Source organism: Pogona vitticeps, chromosome 4 (genome assembly GCF_051106095.1).
Source record: "Pogona vitticeps strain Pit_001003342236 chromosome 4, PviZW2.1, whole genome shotgun sequence".
In the NCBI taxonomy this organism is placed as follows: domain Eukaryota; kingdom Metazoa; phylum Chordata; class Lepidosauria; order Squamata; family Agamidae; genus Pogona; species Pogona vitticeps.
Genome location: NC_135786.1, coordinates 221,259,448 through 221,277,187, shown reverse-complemented (window position 1 = coordinate 221,277,187; position 17,740 = coordinate 221,259,448). Strand labels below are relative to the sequence as shown.

Sequence of the window (17,740 nt, the reverse complement as noted above, 5' to 3'; positions counted from 1 at the left end):
CAAAATGGTCTTGCGGAGTCACATACTACTCTGCTTAGGTCGGATGTTTAGACATTTACTTTTTAAAATTACATATATGTCCTGCCTTTCTTCCTTTGAGCTCCAAACAGTATCCATCATCCTCCCCATTCTCATTTTATCCTCACTTCAACTCTATGACATAGGCCAGATTGAGAGAAAGCCACTTATTCAAGATCCTTTGATTAATTTCTTCGGTCAGCTGAGACTAGACCATGGATTTCCCAAACTGCAATTCAGCACTCTGGGCATGAAATCAAAAAGACCTACACACACGTCTTTTTTGATGGATAAGGACATGAAAACAACAGTGTTGTAGAAGCAGAAGTTTAAATGCAAACCTCCATTAAATGCCTTTAGCATCAATGTTATTACATTAGACCGCAAAAGGACACACTCCCATATAAAAAGATTTGGGGGTGACACAATGCCATTTCTGCTTGGCTTGCTTCAGACACAAGAATAAATTTAAGAGCATGATGACACCTTTAAAGACCATTTTCATATATATAGCTGAGAAGTTCTCCCCTACCATAGTTTAAGGTCAACATTGCATCTCTCAGATGCTGACTATTTAATGTAAAGGCCATTTCACATCACCTTCAGATCTCAGGTTTATAGGCAGAGAGACTTGCAAATGTTACACAAACAGGTCATAACTCATAGCTGGGAGGTATTTCATTCACTAGTTTAGTGCTTTGCATGCATGCCAAGTGAGCAGGTGCCTAGGATAAAGTCAGCAGGAGATAATTTTTGAAAGAATTCACTACTGTTTTAAAAATAAAGATGTAAAGTACGTACTTGAATAGTATCAATAGAACTTAATAGTACCAGTATCTACTATTATGGAGGGGGAAAGGGCATCATATACTTTAAGAGCTATCCAGCTTCTGCTTTGAAAACTAATGAAAAGAATCCTATTGAGGATTTATGATGGCCCCGTGTAATTGTATAAATTTCAGTGGTGAATTTTTACTAATTGCTGCCTGCATCGCTGGTCATATGCCAACCTGGGACCAGGAAAATATATGAGAACTTGTTCAGATGTTTGCCTTTACAACTTCCTCCTCCTTCCTAGCCTTCATTCTCTCAAATGAAGACTGAAAAGTCTCCACCATTAGGTTTGTTGGGAACGTATCTTTCTGAGATCTCTTAGAGCAGGAGGTGATACATACCGTGTTTCCCTGAAAATAAGACAGGGTCTTATATTAATATTTGCTCCAAAATGGATTAGGGCTTATTTTCAGGGGATGCTTTATTTTTTTCATGTACATCAATCTACATTGATTCAAACACAGTCATGTCATCTTCTTCTGGTTGCTGCACAATGGTGGAGGGTGGGTTTCACTTAACTGGGGCTTATTTTGGGGCTAGGGCTTATATTATGAGCATCCTGAAAATTCATACTAGGGCTTCCTTTCAGGTTAGGTCTTATTTTCAGGGAAACAGGGTAGTATGAGGTTTTTAAAAAGTACTTTAAGTCTTTTGAAGTGAAAGGAGCTGCTACCATTCTTCTTGTCACTTTCGATTCAAAACAGCCAATTCACCCTCTGAGAAATTACAGGCAATATTTCTTCTGATAGTAGATGCATGTATTTGGAAAATCAATCAAAAGGAAAAGGTAAAAACAAGTAGTTGCATGTCTTTCACTAAGACACTGCCCGTATTTACAAGCATGGCCAGTAAACTATTTAGTCCGGCATTTTAATCTCATATTGGCCTACCAGTTGCTGGCTGCCATAGCTGTTGATCCATCCACTCATCTTCCTTTTACAAGTTCTTAAGCTTTCTTTCAAACTGCTAAATTAAGAGCGGCCATCTTGTCTGAGATGAATCTCTGTTCTGAGAGGCCATCCTATCACAAGTCCGATCCCTTCATGGTTGTACAGACTTTTAAAAATACAGGCTTTAAAAAATTGTGTAGAATGTTGGTAGCTGCCTAGTATTTTGAACAATATTTTGCAGCACAAATTCAACCTGCTAGAAGGGTTTTGTGAGTGTGGTCTTTGTTTCTGTGCATGTATGTTTGAGAATCTATGAAATGACATACAAAAATCTCCTGAAAAGGCACAGAAAAAGCTCCCTGATGATGACCCAGATGTTCTGTCATTAGAAACAAAATGGTGACCATATGTTTCTATTATTATAATGGCTTGAGCACATGTGGGCAAAGTTGGCACTTTCTACTCCTCATAATTAGACTTCTTAGCTCTTGGGGCAGTTATGGAAGCAAAGAACTCCTCAAAGTAATACAAGGTTATTTCAGGAAGAGATAAAAATTAAGAGATAAAAATAGATGTGGATAAATATATATAATTAAAAAGGGCTTTAATGCTAGTATTTTTGTACTGTAACTGAGTATATCAGTTCAGTCTTTACCATGATCTAGAATATATTTATTTACAATGCGGCTAGTATTAGACTTTACTTTTTTCTAATGCATATCTGTATATGTTTATACCCATATCCATGTTGTACTATAATTCTGCAATGGTGTCTAGAAAATGCACCTGTTGCATAGATTGTTCCAGGATGAAGTTGACGTTGAGATAAAAGTTATTGAAATGCCAGTGGGATTTTTCTAGGGTTTGTTTTCCAAGACTTCAGGTCAGAAAAATGTCATTAATGTACCTCAAACAAAGAAATGTTTTTTGGGTACAGCAGTTGAGAAAGTAGTGTTCTAGGTCAGCTTGCCCAGAATAAATAAAGCTATAGAGCAGAAAAAAAAACCTAACTGTTTTAGACCAGTTGCAAACATGCTAGAGAAGCTGGCCAACTTCACTGTTTGTAGACCAGCAATCATGGAAATTAGGCTCCTTTTAAAATATATATATATTTGTGATTATGTCAGCTTTACTGTTACAAACTGTGACTGTTAAGCAGTTTTCTAGATAAGAGCCCAGTTAAAGCAGAACATTCTTTAATCATTGCTAAACTATATGTTAAATCACAAATGCTGATTATACATTTCTCGTTATTATTATGTTTTGGGTTTTTTTTAAACTGAGAAATTACATTGTTTGTAACTATTAATATATACTGCCTTAAACTGAGACAGAAAATGATATACGTAACCTAATCTTGCCTCTTCTTAATGGCAACCACTCCCTCACATTTCAGGCAATCCTTTTCTTCCCACTTTACAAGTTTCTTTACCTCAAAGAAAGGTAGGATCTGAGCCTGTGTGAAATACATGACCTCCTTTCTTTGGGATGTTCTGCTGTCTTCTGAGAAAATTAAAAGATTTTGATTAAACAGGAGAACTCATCTTGTCCTGAGTAGTAAAGAAGTGTACATAGACAATTGTCTAGTTGCTATTTTTCATGAGCCAGACATGAGCATCTAAAGAGATGGTGTATGTTAGCACATTAAGACTTGCATGAGCACATACCCACAAATTTTCTGTATTCGTGTTTAGTCAGAAGGAAGGCCCATTGGTCTTCTGCAATTTGGTGCTAGATAACTATACAGAGAATTGTAGCTGTGCACACATGTAGTCTGGTAACCTGTTGCCACAACAGGAAGCAGAGGTGAGTAAGCAATTCCTTCTGTTCTGGTCAGCTCCCGGTTAAATAACCTGTTGCATGACCATTGCAAAAAAGGGCACAGAATGAGGACATGGCCACAGCGAAGGAGACATTGACACAATTTCTCCTTGCATTTCAGCAACAGGGTAGCAGCTGTAAGAAAATAATATTCATTTTGTGTAGGAGTTGGGAGAGAACATTTTCAATTCAAAAATGTAGATGTAATTTGAAATGTGCATCTTTTTCCATCTTTTTTTTTCTGGCTATGCCATACAGTATTTAAGGAGAAAAAGATGAATAACTGAACAGTGCCTTCCAAACGGTAGCCTGAGGAGTCCTCCATCTGGAACCATCCTCAGAGAAAGGGGATTTAAAACAGATACGGCATTGTTTAAAGTTTGTTTATATGCAAGGTCTCTCAGCTTCAGAAGTTGTTAATATGCTTTTATTTGGTGACTGGTCATCAGCAGAGAAGCCTGGGATTCATTTGCAAGTTGATTGTTCAGTCAATAGAGCTTTGAACAATTAGGTCTTTCCTTCTTTCCGTTAGAAATACGGTCTTGGTGGAATTCATATGGTGTTCGGTGTTCAGAGAAAAGAGGGAGAAAACAACATTGGAAAAGATTTACCTTTATTTCTGTGTTGTTTTCCTACAGGCTTACAGTAATGACAGCTTAAGAGAAGTGCATCATGTTGCCTTTTTCTAATCATGATGAAGGTCAAAAATTCCTATCCGGCCCCTAAAGGTGACCAGAAAAACTCACACTAGAAATAGGGTGGGCAGGTGGGTGCCCAAAAAAGAAGAGGGTGGTGCAAGGGGGGAAAGCCCCTTAGGTAACTTGGCTTTCCTTCCTCTTACTTGCAAATCTCACAAGACTAAACAGTCTTGCGTTATTCCGGGTGTAGGGCAAAGAGCCAGCCTCGCTGCCCAAAGTCCAAGGACTTGGCAGCGGCTGCAGCATTTTAATGGGAAATTCTGTCTCCCTGTTCTTTTCCTAACTTTATTACACAGGTTTGAACACCTAGTTGTACCAGAAAAGTAATTGTCAGATATGGTGCAGCCCATCTGCCAAGCTGTGCTTGTACCGGGCCATGGGGTACTTGGCATCCTAAAACCCTGAGTGTCGTAAAGTGTATAGGTGGTGAGAGTACATTGCCCACTGCCCTGCCAAGGCCAAGCCTGTATGAATGATGGAGTGTCCGGTGCTGCGCTTGACTTACCTGTTGAAGGTTATACCACAATTGGTTCTTCTCCTCCAGGCAGATATTCTGGCACAGCCACTTCCATTGCCTCATGCCTATCGGGATTTGCCGAACCAGCTGCTGCCGATATAGAAGTCCTTCTACCTTTATTTGCATTTCCCCGCTGAGGTGTCACTGTTGCACTATCAGCTTCTCCCCTGTATGTCCCCTCTTCCTGCTGTTCCACTTCTAGGATGGCAAACCTAGATATTAGATCATCAGCAAAAGCCCTAAACTTGGCTCTGTGATGACTTTTGGCATCCCTGGCAGAGTGCCGTGGTTGCACCTCCCTAGGTTGAGGGGCCTCTCTGGCCATTCTTTCAGCTTGAAGCGTAGAGATTTTTCCTGTAGCTGTTGCCATACAGGCCAAAATTCTTCATCGGAAGAGGACTGAGGAGGTGACACCTGAGGGACTGGCCTTTTCTTGGCCAGTTGTTTTCCCTTCCGGTTTCCTTGGCCCTTGCACAAAGTCATTAGGACCTGTGTTCAAATCCTGCCAAACCTGTGTAGCATGCCACTCGCACCGGCCACACTCTAATAAGATCCTGCTTTTGGGGACCCGAGAGGTAACCCCTGTTGACGTATGCAACCAAGAGCACTTGTTGCTGCCGATATGTATTGAAACCACTGGTGCTAGTTAACACTGCTCAAAATATTATTAATTAAAATTTATCAAGGGCAGGTATTTGTTTTTTAAATTAAAAAACACTGCCCCAACAAATAATTCCCAATCAATTAGCTATGAAATTAATTTAAATTAATTCAGAATGTTGATGTCTTATCAATTTAAAATTAATCACCTAGAACAAATTTATGTACTAAATTAATAGAATATACTAAACAATAATTAATTAATTAAATGCTACTTGATCTACTGACAAACTAATATTCTATATAGACAATTAATCAATTATTATATTTATATCTTATTTTATTTTAATATTATTATTATATTTGTTTAAATGTTTAATTAATTTATTAAATTATATATACCTATTGCCTTTTCTCTTTTTCCTTTCTTTTTTAGGTGTAGTTTATTTATATATTATCCGCTATTTATTCTACAGTGGTGCCTCACAATATGAGAGCCCCGTTTAATGACGAAATCACATCACGATGAACTTTTTGCAATCGCAAAAGCGATTGCTTTACAATGTTTTAAATGGGGTTTTCTCGCTTTGCGATGATCGTTTCCCTGCTTTGGGAATCGATTCTCACAAAACGACAATTTTCAGCCAGCTGATCGGCGGTTTCAAAATGGCCACCAGGTAAAAAACATGCTCCCCGCTCTTTTCTGGGACGGATTCCTCACTGCACGGGCAGCGAAAATGGCCACGCTATGGAGGATCTTCCCTGGACGGTGAGTTTCAAGCCCATAGGAACGCATTAATCGGGTTTTGATGTGTTTCTATGGGCTTTTTTAATTTCGCATTATGACGTTTTGTTCTACAGCGATTTCGCTGGAATGAATTAACGTCGTAATGCGAGGCACCACTGTATATCTCATTCTCCCTTTTTTTTAAAAAAAAAAAATTATATTGCCTGATTAAGAAAGCGCGCCCCAGCTTAACAATTAAATCAACTGCACTATAACTAAAAAGGCGACCCGATTACACAGGATTGCATCCCGCATGACCCGCACGGCCGCGCCCTCCCCCCTTTATTGAACAGACCCAAACAAAGAATCAGCAATAATCAACAATCAATAATTAAATAATTAGCAAATAAGATAATTCAAACCTAAAAGAATAAGCAAACTGCGGGAGGAAGCCGATGCTATCCCCCTTCACCCAACTCCAAGGTGTTCAAGCCTCGCTGGGCACTGTGCAGATAAAATTAGCCAAGCTGAAAGACTGTGTCCATGTCTGTTCCCAGTCAAGGGAGAGGGAAGAGGGGGGCAACGCCCCTTAAATAGCTATTGTTCCCCCGTCTCCTCTTGGGATTTCTTGTGAGTCTTATAGTCTCAATCCTCTAGGGAGGGAGGCAAAGACAAGCTGCACCGCTGAAGCATGGCCTGGAAGCGACTTAGGCATTCTCTGCAAACTCAGAGCCACTCAGAGTGGTCGCATAGACCAGATGGGTGGGATACAAATCAAATCAAATAAACAAACAAACAAACAAACCTCAGTGTTTCTCCCTTGTGCTGCAGCTGTCTTTGGTTGCTGTGCTCCTGCCTTCTTCCTTGTCATGTAAACGTACTCACAAGTAAACTAGATAGGCATACGCATGAGTAAACTGGATAAACTTTGCTCTGTGTGGACCTGTACCATGGGAGAAGAGGACCTATAGCACAATCTCCAGTGTGGACAGAAGGATTACTTAAGTGAGAGTAAAAATAGATCAGACTTGAAATAAGAATCTTTTAAGCATGAACCAGACTGTGTCAAATTCCTGAGTGTGGAGTGGCCCTCTGTAGCCTTTGGTAAGCTGCACAGTCCCAGTATGCTCCTAGAAGAAGGGAGCAGTGAACTACTTCTGAGTACAGTGGTGACTCGCTAGACAGTTACCCCACATGATAGTTTTTTTGCTAGACATTGACTTTTTGCGATCGCTATAGCGATTCGCAAAACAGTGATTTCTATGGGGGAATTTCGCTGGACAATGTTTGGTCCCTGCTTCGCAAACCAATTTTCGCTAGACAATGATTTTGATGGCTCCCCCCGTGCCCGCAAAACAGGTGTTTTCGGGACCTAAGCTTCGCAAGACAGCTTTTTAAACAGCTGATCGGCGGTTCACATAACGGCTTTCCTATGGTCGATCTCCGCTAGACAACAATGATTCTTCCCCATTGGAACACATTAAACAGGTTTCAATGCATTCCAATGGGGAAATGCTTTTCGCTAGACAATGATTTCGCTAAATAGCTATTTCAGTGGAATGGATTATCATCGTCTAGCAAGGCACCACTGTACTCTGTACCTAAAAAACCCTGGTAAGGGTCACCCTGTGTCAGAAATGACTTGAACACACACAGAGAGGGAATGAGTGTGTGTGTGTGTGTGTGTGTGTGTTAAGTGGAGAGAAATGGGTGTGCCAGAGTGTCTTTATTCCAGTAATGACCATCTCTATCTCTATCTCTATTTCTCTCCATATATTTCACAACTTTTCAACAGTACATGATATAGTAATGATTGTCATCCATCAAGTTAAAAGGGACAAGGAAGTTGGCAAAATAAAGGTCAGACCTGTTTAATACACATAGCTTGGCACAGTTACATCAAGTTGAATGATCTGCAACCAATTGTCATAAATACTTCCAAGAAACAAATCCCTGCATGCTAATATGGCAGAAGGATATGTTCTATTTTAAATTTTTTTAATTTTCAGAAATTTGTAAAAACTGACCCGTCCATCCTTTCAGTGCTGTCTATCTCAACCAGCCTTTAGAAAACATAAAATGTAATAGAAAAAAGCAAGATTGTCCACTTCCTATAAAGAAGTCCCCAGACATTTCAGGAATCTTTTGGTGTTCATTTTATTTAATTTTCTGAAAGGAGTTTATTCCCCTTCACTAGGAACTGAAGCTTACGTACATATGCATCCTGGTTTGTTGATTTTCTTTTTGAAAAAAATAATTGCCTGTGATGTAACTTCAGTCGGAGAAGCATGGGGAGGAATGATAATCAGAGCTAGTAGGTGACCTCTATAACTACCTCTTCTCAATTCTAAATCTATTCTGCTGCGGTAACTAGAAGTTTTAGTACCAGGAGAGACCTGTCGGCTTCACCTTTTTAGTCAATCAGTCACCTTTCGTTTTCTATTATTTATGTAGTGGAATGAACAAGAAAACTATCTGGGTCCTAAAATTCTTGAGTTTCCTTCCCAGAGCTTCAAAGTCTGATGTGATTTCTTTATAGTCCCTCTTGGCTATGTCATTAATTCTCACATAGATGCCCCTACCGCCACCCCACTGGATTTTGTTGATGAAAAATTGCTCCACTGTCTCCCCCTTTCCTCATGGAAAATTAAATAGAATCAAAGCAGCTTGATTTGGAGATAGAACCATACTGCGACAGCCAGAAATGTAAATAGAAACTAGTTGGCTAAAGCCATTTGTTAATTCCAACTAGAGTAGTTCCCTTGAATTAGTACAATTTACACAAGTCTGGACTTAGCAAGTCTCATTCAACGGCTTTATTCTAGTTGAGACTAACAATTGCATTCAGTTCAAAGTTGCTTGTAATTATTTTCTTTTCTTTTCTTCATTTTTCAGTTTATGAGACATAAACACTGTTATGATTGTAACACAATGCATATCCATTTTGCATGACTAACATTGTAGTTACTGTTACAGTCATAGACATTGGGCTTCACTAATAACTGAGGAGAAATATGGTGGTCTAAGAGTTGGTGTGTGCCATGTTTCTGCTGTTGCCTCATGCTCTGTTGCTCTGGGCTTGGAGAGGCAACTAGGAAGACAGAGGGCAAGTGTGTTTTGTACACAGACTGATCACTTGTAGCACTCATCTTTAAAGCAAATAAAAATACCATAGTTTAGTTACTTTTAGTAACTTTCAGTTATTTTTCAGAACAGGAAAGTGAAGAGTACATTTTTTAAATAATTGAAATTATAGTTTTGGGGTGGTTTGGAACAGTTACAGGTTTTTAAAATAACTTTCCAAGATCTATGGTCCATAGATCTATGACCATAGTATCGCTAGAGTCATGCATGTCACACATCTCCAAATGGGGCCTCTAATTGATGGCAATGGTCCTTTCAAGCATGATTGGAAGAGAGGAGGAGGTTGATGATTGGCAGGTGATCTTTCAGTAAATAAAGGGAAGTGACTCACAGATTTTTATCTTTCTGGATTTACTTAATTAGTGTCCCAGATGACTGGGAAATGCTCTGGGTTGTTGTGAAGTGGGATGACTCATATATGCATAACTCCTGGCTTCTCCAAAGAAGGGCAAAGCAAAACATGTGAGCCTTAATAAATTACAAAATAATTCATGAATAATTGTGTTTTTTCACTTTACTTATAACTGCATAGGATGTCCTTACATTCTGATTTTTACAGACGGAAAGTTTTCTGGAGAAAAAAGAAATCTAAATTGTGAAATGGCACAGGAGTTCTTTGTTTTGTTTCTGAAGGTGTAATTACTTTAACTGATTACTTCAATCTGCCTCCCACATTATTTTTGCTACTCCTCTTTCATTTGCCCAACTCCTTCTGCTCCTTCCTCTGCTCTATGGTCCTTCCTGTAGACAAAACCCATCCACCTTGGAGACATATGCATGTGGTTCTGCTGTATAGGAGATCGAATGATGCTAGATGACAATGCTGTACATTGAAAGGAAACAATGTGAGTTGAAAGTAGACGACAATTGCTCACTTTGTCACAAGTGTGATTCCAGCTGTTTGGTATCATGTAGTGATTCAAGTGCCATCTTCCGGCGATATAGTCAATTATATATGGCAGTCTGCTGACTTAACAGACAACTGATTCAGGAAGCATTGATTTTACTCAGCATAGGCAAAGAGGTTCAATTCCATTTTGATTTAATCACTTAGAAAGTCACTAAAGGATACGTATGCAATTTCTGATGCTGCTCAAAATGTTCACCCAAAGGAAGTGAGCTCAAGTTTTGATGAAAATGATCAGCTACCATGTTTTTATTCAAACTGAGTTAAAACATGTTGCCCTGCCTTTTCTGACCAGTTTCTTGACTGGAGTTTGAGAAATTTCCGAGGGGTTGGGCCTTGGGTAAGTTACTTAAAGATTTATTACACTCTCTTTTCTTTTTTCAATGTATTCTGACAAACCCTTGACTACTGACCATCCTGGATCCAGAACGCTGATAGAAATTGTAGGTTGCACACCTCTGCTTTATAACTTTGCATCTTATATATTACCATCATCGTTTTTTTAAAAGGCATAAAATAGTCACAGGTGGTTGTTGCCTTTTGGGCAGCACTAATGAAGTTAGCTTCAGGGTCACTGCTGTTGTCTGTGAAAGAGCTTCTTCCAGTGTCACTTTTCACTACTGTCGCTACACAGTATCTGCCCTTCAAAGATTTCTCCACCTCATTACCATTTCAACTATCATTTTTCTTGTGCCAATATGACTGTTAATCTTGAAGAGCATGGCTGAATCCTGAAGATGGTGGGCCCACTCAGTGGGAGAAATGTGGCCTAGTAATGACATAAATAAATAAACAAGACAATGAATCTTAGTCTGATGTCTCAGCTTTGAGTATTCTACCTTGGGTGAATCTGCTAGGGGTCTAGGTTTGTAACAGAGTCTTCCTTCCGGATGGTGTTGCTCTCAATATCCCTGAGGAACTCAAGCCTTCTCTTTAAGTATACATCCAAGATAAGAGGGAGACTAAAAACAACAAAGGTGAAAGGAGAAAGTAGGATTGCAGCTGAATATTAAGAAGACAAAAATTGGGTCTGCATAAGAATCATATCATGTTGACAATGAAGAAAGTGAATGTAACGGGCAGCCATGACCTCACCTGTCCGTCACAGCTGGGCAGTGAATCATCACCCAATGGTGTGACGGAGGGTGGAATTGAAGGGAAAGAGCTGGTATAAAAAAGGGGGGGGAAGAATGTGTGAGGGAGATTGTTAGAGTGAGAGAGTGAGATCTAGAGAGATCTGGTGTGTGAGAGAAAGAGGCCTGCGTGCCTGAGAGTCAGTGAGGGAAAGTCTATGTGTTTAATTAAATAATTTCCATCTTGATTATCTTCCTGTGATTCTCATATTTTATTTTGTACTCAATAAACCAGTTTTGTTTTTGAAAGAAACCCTTCTCCTTTTCATTTAAGGAAAGGTTGGTGGCAGCCAGAGTGTGTAGTGGCGTGGTGGGCATTCTGAGAGGCCTGAGTAGGAGGTGACCTCGGAGTGGCTCAGCTATGTTACAGTGAAATCATTGAAAATTTTATATGCCTTGGTTTAAGCATCAAGGCAAACAAAAACTTCAGTCAAGAAATCAGAAGATCTGGCCACTGTGACACGCACCCTAGTTATTTCCCGGATTGATTACTGTAACATGCTCTCTGTGGGGCTGCTAATGGAAAGTGTCAGGAAACTTCAATGGGTCCAACATGCAGCAGCCATATTGCTGACTGGGGCTGGTTACAGGGATCACGTAACCTCCCTGGTACAGCAACTCCACTAGTTGATGATCAGTTTTTGGGCACAATTCAAAGTGCTGTTTTTTAAGCTATAAAGCCTTAAATGGCCTGGGTCAAATGCCATTATGAACTGGCCCAGATGTTAAAACAATCAGGAGAGGCCTTTCTCTTGATCCCGCCACCCTCACAGGTGTATCTACGGGGACACAGGGGAGAGCCTTCTCTGTTGCATCTCCCAGACTTTGGAATTTCCTCCCACTGGAGGCCAGACTGACCCCATTTTTGCTATTCTTCCACAGGTAGGCAAAAACCTTTCTCTTCAGGCAAGCCTTCCCTCAGTAACCAGCGACCTGTGTGTGATTTTTAGAAATCTTGCTATGCATTATTGCTTTGATTGGATTATTAGTACTACTTGTGTTTTCCATTTCTCAGAGTGGCATTTAAAAAAAAATCTGTACTTATTGATCCTTTCCTTAATATTGCCTGTTAATGATGTAAGATGCCTCTTTATTCATTGTTTGTTGTTTTAAATATTATCTTTTAATGATGTTAAATCCCCATCGTATATTCATTGTTTTCAACTTTAAATATTGTCTTTCATTGTTGGGTCCTTTTCAAGGAGAAAGGTGAGGTAAAAATATTTTGAATGAATTAATGAATTAACGAATGAAGGGGGGAGGCCAAATATTAGATGGATGCAATAAGAATTCACAGCCTTGAGTTTGCAAGACTTGAGCAAGTCTGTTAATGACAGAGGCTTTTGGGGGTCACTAATTCAAGTTTGATTGTGAGTCAAGCTTGATTCAGGTCCTCACAGATCATGCATCTGTGAATAGTAACTCCTCAAGAGGCCTGGAAAATAGCAATTTGTTAGATAGGTGGTTTAAAAATTGTAATCAGTCAGTCAATCAATCAGAGGTTTGCTATACATTGAAACCAACCTGGCTGCACATAACAACGATCTAAAGCAGTGATAGTAGTTCAAACGTCTTTATTAGAACTAAAAAAAACTTACCAAATTAATATAATACATGGCCCAAGTAACCTGGCCTGGATAAATCTACATTATGCTAAACATAATAGCTTTCTGGTGTAGTATGTCTTTTGGATCAACTGACCCTGTGCAGCATATCTGGACTGATCTTTCCCTTTAAAGGGAAAGAAAAACAAACAAAATCCTTCCCTGCTCATATTCTACATTTTTCCTAAACTGCTTCTAATAATCTTGAGAAATGGAAAGCTTCCTTTCTGCTCCCCTGAGAAAGAGAAGGGAAATGAAGATTTCCATTTCTTTCTTGTTGCTATGTGGTAGAGCACATTAGCAATGCTTTAAAAAACATTGCTGATGCATTAGCAATAATCGAAAAGAAATGGAAAATTCCCTCTCTTCTCCTCCACAGGAGATTGGCAAGGAAGTTTTCAATTTCTCAAAATTGTGAAGCAACTTACATAAAGTGCCTTAACCCATCCACTATGATTCAGTCCCATCAATCACAAATGCTGGAACCAAACCAAAATGCAGTGGTCTTACCCCCCCCCCAAAAAAACCACCTCTTGACAGGAGCCCCAAAAGGTGCAGGTAGGCATTTATCAGGGTTGGTTCATGATGGCATATATATCATGTTGGAAAAGAGGTAAACTTGCCCATCCCCCAATCAAGGGACAAATGCCTATATAGTTACACCTTAACACAGAGAGAACAAATTTAACCCTATTTTGCAAAACATTTAACCCCAAAAGAAAGCCAAAATAGATGACAGCCTTGTTCCTCCATACACATTCCAGGCTAGCATTACTTTGTTTAGCACTTTAATCTGATGGAAACTTTAGTTTGTATAGTGCCTTCTGTCTCGACAGTGCAAGACAAATTTAGTCTCAGATTGGCACATTTATTATACTGAGGAGTAAAATTGTCATATAATGGCAGAACTGTAACATTACCCACAGACTGCAGTGTCTTTACATTCCCCATCTGTATTTCCTTTGATATAATCTGAAATATTCTCATTATTTTAACCAAATAATAAAGGGGAACAATATGGTCGCTCTCATTCTTTCTAAATTTTGTTGCATGTCACCTTGGGAGGGTATTCCTTGCAAGGTAACAAACACATCTACTGAGTAAATAAATAAATATTTTTCCTATTTAATTCTCAAAATGTAAAAGCTTATTTGATCCACTCCCGCATAGGTACCCTGGATTTCTAGTGCATACCTGATTTCTATTCCTGGAGGAGTTTGTAGGGTCATGAACATCAACCAGAAGATCAGTTGCTCACATTGGCTTGAGTTTCACAATTACTCTGCTTCACAGAGCTTCAGTTTTAGGCTGGGCCCAGACCTATTCCCTTGCCTTCTCTTCTAAAGCAGCTCCTTTAAATTCAGGAGACGTTTAAGTTAAGATGGTTCCTTAATGTCCCAAAGCCTAGAATAAAGTCTTCCTTCAATGAGAATTTGTCAAACTTACTTTTCTTTAAAATGGTGCATTGAAGTACAGAGCAGCCATCAGTTCTGTGGAGCAAGCCATTCTTTGATTTCGCTTTCCCCAAGGCAATGATATTCTGAGCATACAAATGCTAGTGTCATATGTTCAGAATAGTAAAATCTATAGCGTGGTCACAAAGAGAAATAGTATATTTATATGTAGGATGTTTTCTTTTTAAGAAAAGAATAAAAATCTTATATCTGTCGTACATCCCCACATTCTACTTTCATCCACTCACTTTGAAAGTAGAAAGTAGGTGTGTAGGACAGAACCTAGGAAGCTGGGCTGAGGGCGAAGGCCAGGTCTGTTTGCATGGATGCCTTGCTGAGTTTTTTTCCCTGGGCTTTCTTTTTTTTTCCTGACCACATGGCCTGGGGGTGGGGCCTAGGGGTGGGACTTCCTGCTTTAAAAGAGTGTGTCCCAGGACCCTGGACCCTTTTCCCTAGGAAGCTGGACTGAGGGCAAAGGCCAGGTCTGTTTGCATGGATACCTTGCTGAGTTTTTTCCTAGGCTTTCTTTTTGTTTCCTGACCACATGGCCTGGGGGTGGGGCCTAGGGGTGGGACTTCCTGCTTTAAAAGAGCATGTCCCAGGACACGAGATTCAATTCTGAAATTGTATCTCTGGCCTTAATATGGTAAATAGGAAAGCCAATTAGATTTGCATAAGCCTGGGAGTTAAGAAAGTTTTAAGGATCAGATCATACTTTTGCACTATTAAAGAGCAGGCCGGGTAGGTGAAGCTCGTCAGCCATGGAAGGCTGCCCATCTAAGAAAAGGAAAACTCCAATTTCAAACCTCCACTGCCTTGTGGCTATATCCACTCATGGAAAAGGCTTCAGGAGTTAACCTCGAGGCAAAATCTGGAGCTGGAGTCCCGAAAGCAGCATGTGTCGTTCTGCCAACTCCTGCGACGTTGCTGGAACCAGTTGTATTGGCTCTTGCCTTTCCATTGGACCATTTCAGCAATGTGGAGAGGGGGGATCTGCTGCTTGGGTAAAAGCCTATCCTCCATATTACCGTACCCGGGCTTCATGCTCTGGAGAGGACACTACTCAATTCAGAGCATGTTACCATAGTCTCTCGAGACTGAAGGATGCCTATACAGGACAGAGCACTATATAAATTTTCACCTTGTCCTGAGATAGGCAGAACAGTTTCCTATTGCTTTCATTGGTAGTTCCCATAACATCAAGATTGGTTTTTCCACAAATTGTGTCATTTTGCAAAACTGCAATGCTTTGTTTGCAAGGATTTTAAGGGTGGAGAAACATTTTCTTTTGGAATGGTTGGACAGTTTACCCCTTTTGTGCATGTGTGTATGTGTGCATGCATGCCTTACGTATGCTTTGCTTATGAAAAGGAATGTTTTTCATAAAAACATTGTGTGCAAATTATGAAGATCCTGAGTAGGGGGGGGAAGTGTCCCATTTCCTACTCTAATTTTGAGAGAAAGAAAGCTTGTGAGGCTTGAAAATTCCTCATTGAGGTATTTCAGGGACAAATGGAATGGATGAGAACAAGGAATGCACTCTTTATATGTCTGCTAGAAATATGTAAAAACTCTCATTTCTGAGGTACTAACTGAGATACTAGTTAGGACGATGCTAGCTAGGAAAGGGGGAATAAAAATAAGTGAATCCATAAAAAAACAGAACTTATGGACAGAACCGAATAGGTACTACGGAGATACAGAGAGAGAGAGAGAGAGAGAGAGAGAGAGAGAGAGAGAGAGAGAGAGAGAGAGAGTTCTGTGTGAAGTAGAGCAGAAGACAGAAAGGATCCCTGTGAGGATAACTAATGCATGTTTAACTTGGACAAAGCTGGTTATACAGTGGTGCCTTGCTTGATGATGTTAATTCATTCCAGCGAAATAGCTGTAGAGCGAAAACATCGTCAAACGAAATTAAAAAACCCATTGAAATGCATTGAAAACCGTTCAGTGCGTTCCAATGGGTTGAATACCTGCTCGTCCAACAAAGATCCTCCATACGGCAGCCATTTTCGGTGCCTGTAAAACAGAATCCATCCCAGAAAACAGCGGGGGGCCAATTTTCTTCAGCTGGCAGCCATTTTGAAACCCGACAATCAGCTGTTTTCTGATTGTCATAAAGCGAAAATCGGTTCCCAAAGCAGGGAACCGATCATCATTAAACGAAAAAGCCCCATTTAAACCATCGTTTTACAATCGCAAAAGCAATTGCAAAAACCTAATCATACAGCAATTTCCTTGTTAAGCACGGCAATCGTTAAGCAAGGCACCACTGTATGTGTTAGTAAATGAATATGTTGTGGCTTTCCATCTGAAACAAAGACATGTGGATAATTTGAAAGGATCTGTTGTTTTCAGCTCCATTAGAATGTATGTATTTTCAATTTTAAAAAAGTGTGAAGAGCACCTTGGAATATTTATTAATTCATCAGTCTGGCTTTTCAAGAAGAAACATTAGTAATTTTCCTAAAAGGGATGAAACCTACATGACAGCAATACTATCTGGTGAAACACTTGAAATAATCTATCTCAAATGTCACAATTACTGCACCATGAAAAGAAGATTTTGTTCATGTGCCTTACTTCACAATTCTATGCATGTTTATTCAGGAATAAATTCCATTGAGCTGAATGGTATTCCCACAGCCACAGTTGCATGAGCAATTGCTAAGACACCTTATGGACACCTTATGGACATCTCACAAGTCCTTCAAGAGATACATAATTTAGCTATATGCATAATCAGAAAATCAGAAGAAATATATAAATATATGCTTTCCTGTGACATCCTTATAGCCTGGAAGCCAACCAACGTTTCTTCTTCTTCCCCACATTGAACCACTGCCCTGTATGCTTCTTCTACTTTATAATCCTATTTGCAAAACTTAATGCTTTCAACTTTGTAGAAACAAAGAAAATGTGAAAGAGACATAGTTGTTCATTGTAGTTCTGCATAAGGGGAACATCAGATCCCAGTGCAGCATAGTTATTAAGACAACAACACATTCATTCCAGATTCCTATTATGTAGTCTCCCTTTCCTCTTTCATCTCTTGCATACAGATCATGTAGCTTCAAAATAAAATTGTGTTAGAATCCAAAGGCATGGTTTTGATGAAGACATTAATCATCCTGAAATTAATTAAGTTTCCAATAAGCTATTAAGTAATAATTAAAAACTTTTGTATCCAACTGATGATATATGATTGCATATGTTCCCAGAAATATTCTCTTTGTCCCCATCTCTCTTACTGATATCCACCCCCAATGTGATGTTGACCACAAGGGCAACGCCAAGTTTTTTTCATACAACAATCTTCTGTGGTGGTGGCAGAGTAAGAGCCTCATTGTCTTCCTCTACCAACTTCCTTTAAATATGCTGTATTTAATGTAT

The 17,740-nt window shown here is 39.5% G+C and overlaps 1 protein-coding gene across 6 annotated transcripts in view; it reads left to right on the top strand.

Moving 5' to 3' along the window:
- The window catches only part of CSMD3 (CUB and Sushi multiple domains 3), a 700,243-nt gene that overhangs the window by 543,857 nt on the left and 138,646 nt on the right, over positions 1 to 17,740 (top strand). The gene's annotated exons all lie outside the window — the stretch shown is intronic.